Source organism: Salmo salar, unplaced genomic scaffold (genome assembly GCF_965601325.2).
Source record: "Salmo salar unplaced genomic scaffold, fSalSal1 ptg000691l, whole genome shotgun sequence".
Lineage (NCBI taxonomy): Eukaryota > Metazoa > Chordata > Actinopteri > Salmoniformes > Salmonidae > Salmo > Salmo salar.
In genome coordinates, this window is record NW_027675466.1 from 269,498 (window position 1) to 279,662 (window position 10,165).

Sequence of the window (10,165 nt, forward strand, 5' to 3'; positions counted from 1 at the left end):
TTGGTACAGTTAGGCATGCCCTTCACCCTTATACAACACAAAGACCTAGTGCCAGGTGAAAGAGAGGGGAGGAGTGCTCCGTCAGGGTCCTTTGATGATATAATTTACATTGATAGGATTGGGGTTCCAAGGGGGGTGCCTGATGAGTTTAAAGCTAGGAATCAGATATGGGCTGGATTGGTATCAAGTCTTTTTTGGTGGTCGACTCTCAATAAAAATGTGGATTGGATAAATTACATTTATTATAACCAACAGCGTTTCATCAACTATACCAGAAAGGCAATTAAAGGGTTAGCAGAACAGACAGCTGTGACCACTTTGATGGTATTGCAGAATAGAATAGCTTCGGATATGCTTCTGGCTGAAAAGGGTGGTGTGTGTGTGATGTTCGGATCTGAATGCTGTACTTTCATTCCTGAGAACACAGCTCCAGATGGATCAGTGACCAAGGCCCTGGCCGGTCTAAACAATTTAGCTCAGGAGTTAGCAGAATATTCCGGGGTGGACACGGCACTCACGGGATGGTTTGATAGTACGTTCGGAAAATGGAAAAAGGTTGTAATCACTGTGTTGTGGGCTGCTTTCACCTGTATGACTGTGTTGATATTATGTGGTTGTTGTTTGGTCCCTTGTGCGAGAGGTCTCATTTCCAGGGCTCTGGAGAGATCGATGACGGAGCAGATGGTGAGATACGGACCGATTCCAAGTTCAGACCAGTGGGATGACAAATACCTAACGCCGAGCCTGGTGGAGGATTCATTCAATTACGAGGAGCCCATGTTAGACGAGACCATCTTTAATGTTTAGGAAGACTGTTTCTCTAAATGAAGGTCATAGCAAAAATCCTAATCCGAAGAGTTATGACTGGACATAGGCTTAGAACAGTCATTGATAAGTATGTAATGAAATACATGTATTTGTTTTTTTTTATTTAGTTTGATTTTGTGTGACATTTCTGAATCCAATAAAATTAGATGTGTTATAGTGTATGTGAAATATTTAGCCAATAGGGTGGATTGTAGTGGAAATAATATGATTAAAGGTTTGACTAAAGGATTTCACCCTGAAAAGGTATAACCGAGTGATTATAAGATGAATGTACTAATGTGTGTGTGTCGGAAAAGTTGAAGCTTAATGATTTAGCAATGTAAGCAACCAGACAGCAGACAACTTGTGACCACTGTGAAACTGATAACAGGAAGAAGGTCTCCCCACCCAGGGAGGGGAGAAACCTTTAGGCTTGCAGTAGATTATGTAACATGGGGCAGGATATGATAAGCAATGTATGAGATGGAGAAGACTTGTAAATAAGCATTGACAGTGTTAACCTCTTGGGGCTAGGTGGGACGCTAGCGTGCCACCTGTGGTGCACTCCATCAACAGCAGGTGCATTTCAAGAGCGGCAAATTTGAATCCAAATAAATGTCAAAATTCAAATTTTTCAAAAATACAACTATGTTACACCATTTGAAAGATAAACATCTCCTTAATCTAACCACGTTTTACGATTTCAAAAAGGTTTTACGGCGAAAGCATAAATTTAGAGTATGTTAGGACAGTACATTTACAAGAGTTGTGTGTAATGTTTTGTCAAGTCAAAGACAGGGTCACCAAAACCATAAAACCAGCTAAAATGATACACTAACCTTTTACAATCTCCATCAGATGACACTCCTAGGACATTATGTTAGACAATGCATGCATTTTTAGTTCTATCAAGTTCATATTTATATACAAAAACAGCGTTTTACTATGGCATTGATGTTGAGGAAATCGTTTCCCTCCAATAACCGGCAGTCAAGTCAGCGTCACAAATTAAATAATTAAAATTAGAAAACATTGGTAAAATATTATATTGTCATTTAAAGAATTATAGATTTACATCTTTTGAACGCAATCAACTTGCCAGATTTAAAAATAACCTTACTGGGAAATCACACTTTGCAATAATCTGAGCACTGTGCCCAGAAAAATACGCGTTGCGATACAGACTAGACGTCATGTTGGGGAGATCTAAAATCGAAAATACTATGTAAATAATCCATTACCTTTGATTCTCTTCATCAGATGTCACTTCCAGGTATCACAGGTCCATAACGAATGTAGTTTTGTTCAAAAAAGCTCATCATTTATGTCCAAAAATCTCCGTCTCGTTAGCACATGATGTAAGCCAGCCGGACTTCTCGTCATGAACGAGGGGAAAAAATATATTTCCGTTCGTTCAAACATGTCAAACGTTGTATAGCATAAATCATTAGGGCCTTTTTTAACCAGAACATGAATAATATTCAAGGTGGACGAATGCATAGCCTTTTATAACGTATTGGAACGAGGGTACCCAACATGAAGTAGCGCGCCAGGTGTCTAATGGGACATCACCGTTCCATGGCTCTTGTTCGGTCAGATCTCCCTCCAGAAGACTCAAAACACTTTGTAAAGGCTGGTGACATCTAGTGGAAGCAATAGGAAGTGCCAAAATATTCCTAAACCCCTGTGTTTTTCAATGGGATAGCTTTAAAGTCAATACAACACATCAGGTATCCACTTCCTGTCAGAAAATGTCTCAGGGTTTTGCCTGCCAAATGAGTTCTGTTATACTCACAGACACCATTCAAACAGTTTTGGAAACTTTAGAGTGTTTTCTATCCATATATAATAAGTATATGCATATTCTAGTTACTGGGTAGGATTAGTAACCAGATTAAATCGGGTACATTTTTTTTATCCAGACGTGCAAATGCTGCCCCCTAGACCCAACAGGTTAAAGAAGAGGAGGGGCATTTGTAAGGGGTATGACATATGGTATGACCAAATGTCAGGTATAAAAGGCTGTGTACATTGTATGATATTCAGAGCTCTCATAAATAAACATTCTGACCAATTGTAGGCTGGCTCTCCGTCTGCTTCATCCAACCAGAATCTTACACCCTCTGGGGGGCAGACTGAGTAGTTTAATTGAAGTTCGGTTTATGAACATTGGGAACAGAATTCCCATGACAATTTGGTCCTTCGAGCCGGATTCCAACATCTGTCCCTGTCTTCCTAAGGTAACACGCCGAAAACCGTGTACGGGCGGGTGATTGACTCGTAAATTGTCCTGTCCCCTGAAATTGGGGTTCCATATCAGGCCGGTAAATATCTAAGGTCGACAGGGACGGTGACGGAATCCAACCTACATTGCCTTTCCCAGCCTACAAGACAAAGGTCAGTAAATCTTTATTTACGCGGATTTGGGGGAATAATACCTGTATGATTGCATGTAGTGGATAAGGGAGTTAGTGTAGTCTAGGTGTTAAACGCCAAAATATCCGTTGGGGCATACTAACCTGGTGACCTGTCTTTAGAATATTGTGTGGAGAACCCTGATATAGGTAGTATTCTATGCAATTGGAAGAGAGGAATTGGGTGTAGAGCCATCCTAGGCAAGGTGTGGGGGGGTCCGTGATGACCCTAGGTATCTGTGGCCACTACCAATGTAAACTATCTAATGTTGAGACCTAAAGGTTAAACTGGTCGATATACATTAGGCAAGCTAATGCGCTTAGATCTAAAGGATAACTGATCTAGAGTATATTAGCGGGGAGGGTAGTCGAGATCTAACAGGGCGCAAAAATTGGTCTGACTATTCTATGGAAGGAGGAAGCACACACACATAGATTGTGAAAAGCACATACACAGAGATCGTGTGCATAGAGTGTGAGCACCCACACAGAGAGGAGTGATAAACACATAGATTGTGATACACATAGAAGGTTTAAATGGAAACAGAGTAAAAGTATATATACATAGATTAAAGATAATAACAGATTATAGAAACACACGCATAGATTGTGCAGCCTAATAATAAATAGTTATTGAATAACCATGGGTGGCAAACCCTCAAAGGAGGTGCAGGAATTAACTGGAGATGAGCAGTATATGGAGTTAAATGTTATAAAATAAATATTTATTTCAGTTTAATGTGGAGAAGGAAGTATGAATTTGATGGAAGTTTGGACATAGAAAAGTCGGGACTAATGATAAGAAAGATACATAAGGTATGTGGGGACAAGACAGGGAAACAGCAGGTCGAGGGTTAGACATAGCCAGGGTGTGGCTGTCTGAAGCCTGGAGAAGAAGGTGAGAAGGCAAGTCTAGAGAAAGAGAGAGAGAAAGTTGAAGAAGGATATCAGCAGCGAAAAAATTATGTCCGTTTGAGATAGGTTTACTGACCAGTTAAAAGTAACTTGTGTATGTGTGAGACCTAATAACTTATCAAAAGTCACAATAGTAATTATTCCTAAATTCTGAGAAGGGGAAAAAGAGACAGAAACAACGAGGAAGAGAGCAGAGGGTGAAAAGAAAAAGGAAGTTACTAAGAAAGTTGAAAAGTTGGTTTGGCAATTTACATGTTACTTTTAAGTCTTGGACATTTCATAATTGTGAAGTCGAAAGAGAAGAGAAAGTTGAGAAGTTGGTTTTACTCTTACGATAGAGGAAAGGCAGAACGTTGTTGGAGTAGAGGTTATATATTTTTTAGATTGTTTAGTTAACCTGTTTAGGATAGGGGGCAGTATTGACACGGCTGGATAAAAAACATACCCGATTTAATCTGGTTACCACTCCTACCCAGTAACTAGAATATGCATATACTTATTACATATGGATAGAAAACACCCTAAATTTTCTAAAACTGTTTGAATGGTGTCTGTGAGTATAACAGAACTCATTTGGCAGGCAAAACCCTGAGACATTTTCTGACAGGAAGTGGATACCTGATGTGTTGTATTACCTTTAAACCTATCCCATTGAAAAACACAGGGGCTGAGGAATATTTTGGCACTTCCTATTGCTTCCACTAGATGTCACCAGCCTTTACAAAGTGTTTTGAGTCTTCTGGAGGGAGATCTGACCGAACAAGAGCCATGGAACGATGATGTCCCATTAGACACCTGGCGCGCGAGTTCATGTTGGGTACCCTCGTTCCAATACGTTATAAAAGAGTATGCATTCGTCCACCTTGAATATTATTCATGTTCTGGTTAAAAAAGGCCCTAATGATTTATGCTATACAACGTTTGACATGTTTGAACGAACGTAAATATATTTTTTCCCCTCGTTCATGACGAGAAGTCCGGCTGGCTTAGATCATGTGCTAACAAGACGGAGATTTTTGGACATAAATGATGAGCTTTTTTGAACAAAACTACATTCGTTATGGACCTGTGATACCTGGAAGTGACATCTGATGAAGAGAATCAAAGGTAATGGATTATTTACATAGTATTTTTGATTTTAGATCTCCCCAACATGACGTCTAGTCTGTATCGCAACGCGTATTTTTCTGGGCGCAGTGCTCAGATTATTGCAAAGTGTGATTTCCCAGTAAGGTTATTTTTAAATCTGGCAAGTTGATTGCGTTCAAGAGATGTAAATCTATAATTCTTTAAATGACAATATAATATTTTACCAATGTTTTCTAATTTTAATTATTTAATTTGTGACGCTGACTTGACTGCCGGTTATTGGAGGGAAACGATTTCCTCAACATCAATGCCATAGTAAAACGCTGTTTTTGGATATAAATATGAACTTGATAGAACTAAAAATGCATGCATTGTCTAACATAATGTCCTAGGAGTGTCATCTGATGGAGATTGTAAAAGGTTAGTGCATCATTTTAGCTGGTTTTATGGTTTTGGTGACCCTGTCTTTGAATTGACAAAACATTACACACAACTATTGTAAATGTACTGTCCTAACATACTCTAAATTTATGCTTTCGCCGTAAAACCTTTTTGAAATCGTAAAACGTGGTTAGATTAAGGAGATGTTTATCTTTCAAAGGGTGTAAAATAGTTGTATGTTTGAAAAATTTGAATTTTGACATTTATTTGGATTCAAATGTGCCGCTCTTGAAATGCACCTGCTGTTGATGGAGTGCACCACGGGTGGCACGCTAGCGTCCCACCTAGCCCATAGAGGTTAAGAAGGGGAGGTTCATAGATTTGAAGTACAGTGAAATTATCATCATTATTAGGTTTTGTTTGTAGTGAACTTTTTGGTTATACACACACATGGAATCGTTGAAGTTTTATTTTCTGAGTTTTAATTAAATATGTGATAAGGGAATGTCTGGGAACCTGGGATCCAACATGTATAAAATGTCTGATGGTTTTTCTTTAATTTGTCTAATATAATAAGAAACACCATTTTGAAAGGGTGGTATGACTTTTGACCTCTTTCATGGCACCCCTTTGTGGTCTGATCAGCCTCATGGGAGGGCCATTTGGATGATGAATTTAAGGTCATTTGTAATATTGGTTTTAAGGAAATTTGTATAATTGATAATGATGATGGAGTTTAAAGTTCTTAGACACATTGGTAATTTGAACCAATGAGAAGACAGAATGACGATAAGGGTACAATAATTTTTCTTTGTGGAGTAGTTCAGATTAGTGAATTTGATCTGATTATGTTATTTGAATATCTTTTGACCAGTAGTGGTATTTTTATACATTATAAAGCTACGTTTATCTGTGGTTGGAAGCAGTGTAAGGAATTTAACACAACAAGGTTGTGAAATTGCCATAATATTATTATTATATTTAGCCAGAATAAGCGTAATAACGGTAGACTTAGGTTAACCTCTTACATCTAGACGTTCCGCTAGCGGAACACCTGCTCCAATATCCAATGATAGGCGTGGCGCGAATTACAAATTCCTCAAAAATACAAAAACTTCAATTTTTCAAACATATGACTATTTCACAGCATTTTAAAGATAAGACTCTCCTTTATCTAACCACACTGTCCGATTTCAAAAAGGCTTTACAGCGAAAGCAAAACATTAGATTATGTCAGCAGAGTACCAAGCCAGAAATAATCAGACACCCATTTTTCAAGATAGCATATAATGTCACAAAAACCCAGAAGACAGCTAAATGCAGCACTAACCTTTGATGATCTTCATCAGATGACACACCTAGGACATTATGTTATACAATACATGCATGTTTTGTTCAATCAAGTTCATATTTATATCAAAAAACAGCTTTTTACATTAGCATGTGACGTTCAGAACTAGCATACAAACTTCCGGAGGAATTTGCTAACATTTTACTAAATTACTCACGATAAACGTTCACAAAAATCATAACAATTATTTTAAGAATTATAGATACAGAACTCCTCTATGCACTCGATATGTCCGATTTTAAAATAGCTTTTTGGTGAAAGCACTTTTTGCAATATTCTAAGTACATAGCCCAGCCATCACGGGCTAGCTATTTAGACACCCGGCAAGTTTAGCCTTCACCAAAATCAGATTTACTATCATAAAACTTTGATTACCTTTTGTTGTCTTCGTCAGAATGCACTCCCAGGACTGCTACTTCAATAACAAATGTTGGTTTGGTCCAAAATAATCCATCGTTATATCCGAATAGCGGCGTTTTGTTCGTGCGTCCCAGACACTATCCGAAATGGTAAATCAGGGTTGCGCGCATGGCGCAATTCGTGACAAAAAATGTCTAAATATTCCATTACCGTACTTCGAAGCATGTCAACCGCTGTTTAAAATCAATTTTTATGCAATTTATCTCGTAAAAAAGCGATAATATTCCGACCGGGAATCTCCTTTTCGGCAAACAGAGGAAAAATCACAAAGACGGGGGCGGCCAGGTCACGCGCCTAAACCCACAGTCCCTTGATCGGCCACTTGAGAAAGGCGATAATGTGTTTCAGCCTGGGGCTGGGATGACGACATTCTGTTTTTTCCCGGGCTCTGAGCGCCTATGGACGACGTAGGAAGTGTCACGTTAGAGCAGAGATCCTTAGTAAAAGATAGAGATGGAAAAGAAGTTCAAGAAATGGTCAGACAGGCCACTTCCTGTAAAGGAATCTCTCAGGTTTTGACCTGCCATTTGAGTTCTGTTATACTCACAGACACCATTCAAACAGTTTTAGAAACTTTGGAGTGTTTTCTATCCAAAGACAATAATTATATGCATATTCTAGTTAATGGGCAGGAGTAGTAACCAGATTAAATCAGATATGTTTTTTATCCAGCCGTGAAAATACTGCCCCCTAGCCATAACAGGTTAAGAAGGTAGAGCAGGGCTTTATTATGGACAGACTTCTCCCCATCTTAGCTACTGTCGTATCAATATGTTTTGACCATGGCAGTTTACAATCCAGGGTTACTCCAAGCAGTTTAGTCACCTCAACTTGCTCAATTTCCACATTATTCATTACGAGATGAACAGGTGAGCAGTACGCGTCTATGAAATGAGAGCATGAACAGTGTGAGGACCGTTAAAACGTCTTAGGGCTAGGGGGCAGTTTTCGGAAGTTCAGAGATTCTGGCGAGCCCAAAGTAAAATGCCTGTTACTCAGGCCCAGAAGCTATGCATAGAATTGGTAGATTTGGAAAGAAAACACTCTGACGTTTCCAAAATTGTTCAAATAATGTCTGTGAGTATAACAGAACAGATATGGCAGGCGAAAACCCGAAGAAAATCCGACCAGAAAATAAATAAATAAAATCACAGGCTCATAGTTTGTAAAGCTATTGAAAACTCCTATGTCCGTCACCCAGATTGCAATTCATAATAGCTTCCACTAGATGTCAACAGTATTTATTCATGGTTTTGAGGCTTCTATTTTTAAAAATAAATAAATATTTACACTTTCAGTGAGCTGACTGCTTGGGTCACATCAGTGTTTTTGTGCGCGATGGAGAGGGTGCACACTTGCGTATTTGTCATTCCTATTGAACACAGTACTTTCCGTATGAAATATTATAGTTTATTTACATTTTAGACAACCTGAGGATGATATAGACACATTATTTGACTTGTTTGGACGAAATTTACTGGTAGCTTTTAGAACTTCTTTGTCTGCATGTTGAAGGAGTGGATTTCTGAAGTCACGGCGCCTGGGCTCTGGGCCCCAGGGCAAAATTATTGCCCCCCCCCACTCTGGGACCTATGGTTGCCACCAGTCTGCTTGCCGTTCTCAGTTATCGTCAGGTACTGTATGTGGATGATCAGGGCTTTATTCAGAAAAAGTTTCTTGGGCTACCTTGATTTGCCAAGTGGGCGAGATTTGAATTCCGTGTTTATCTTCATGGACAAACTTGTTGTTCAAACCTACGATGGCTCAGCTTCAAGGGAACGTATCTGCTGTTTGTATTTCCAGCTGAGTCCTCTCCTGTTCCATGATTTAACAAGCGATGACCACTCCACTACCATTGTCAACTACCTCCTCACATGAACTGGAAGCCACGTCTCATGTGGCCCACTCATCCACTGGCACATTGAATGTTTCCTCTCCAAGCACTGTGAGGGAACCCCTGTCAATTTTCTCTCATTACTTTATGTAGAGTCAATCACAAACACAATCACATTATTACACGTCTATGATTTTACTCCTTGCTTGGACTAAATCATTCTTAGCTCTTTTGTCTCACTGTGTAGTGTTTTTGTGTTATTGTCTTCCCAATCCTGTCCTGCACTGGTCAAGCCTCTGAACACCTCAACTCATGCCTCATACCCTCATTCAATCACTGCTGTGATCCCTTCCCAAAATGGTGTAAGTAGCCCTCTCATTCCTATTCCCCATAATATTGTACTATAAGTGTCTTTATTAAATGCTTTAGGTTAAAATAATTACTCTTTGACAATTTTAGAAACACATTTTGACGTCTCTGTGGGTCTCCCATCCTCCTCAACAACAGAAATGTCTAATAACGTCTAATACAATTCATCATTAATAATTCTGCAAGTTTTCTGTGTTCAGAAGCCTGATTCTACTCACTGTGGTAGTGTGGAAGTGTTGAGCTGTATTATTTGACCTGTGGTCCTGTTGTCCCCAGTTCCAGTGGTGAAGATAATGTCTTAATTGAGCTTCTTGTCTGTGACTGAGATACGTAATCTGCACATTTACTAAAACGTCAGCTCTCATCTCTCCCAATGTTCTCAATGTCAAACCATGAAGGCCGGGTAGTTTTTTTTCATGATTGCAACCCAGGTCGTTTTAGTCGGCTGGCCCTCGCTAAATATTCGTCGCCAGACCCACTGGCTCCAGGTCATCTACAAGTCTATGCTAGGTAAAGCTCCGCCTTATCTCAGCTCACTGGTCACGATAACAACACCCAACCGTAGCACGCGCTCCAGCAGGTACA

General features: G+C 39.4%; 1 long non-coding RNA gene across 2 annotated transcripts; it reads left to right on the forward strand.

Moving 5' to 3' along the window:
- Positions 1-362: 362 nt before the first annotated feature.
- On the forward strand, positions 363-9,576 carry LOC145877178 (uncharacterized). Of its 2 annotated transcripts, XR_014391600.1 has the most exons (4): positions 363-830; positions 8,893-9,011; positions 9,181-9,322; positions 9,459-9,576. It is a non-coding gene; the product is annotated as an uncharacterized LOC145877178 (long non-coding RNA). The 2 variants fall into 2 exon arrangements; XR_014391599.1 differs by having other exon boundaries at positions 8,893-9,322.
- The last annotated feature ends 589 nt before the right edge of the window (positions 9,577-10,165 follow it).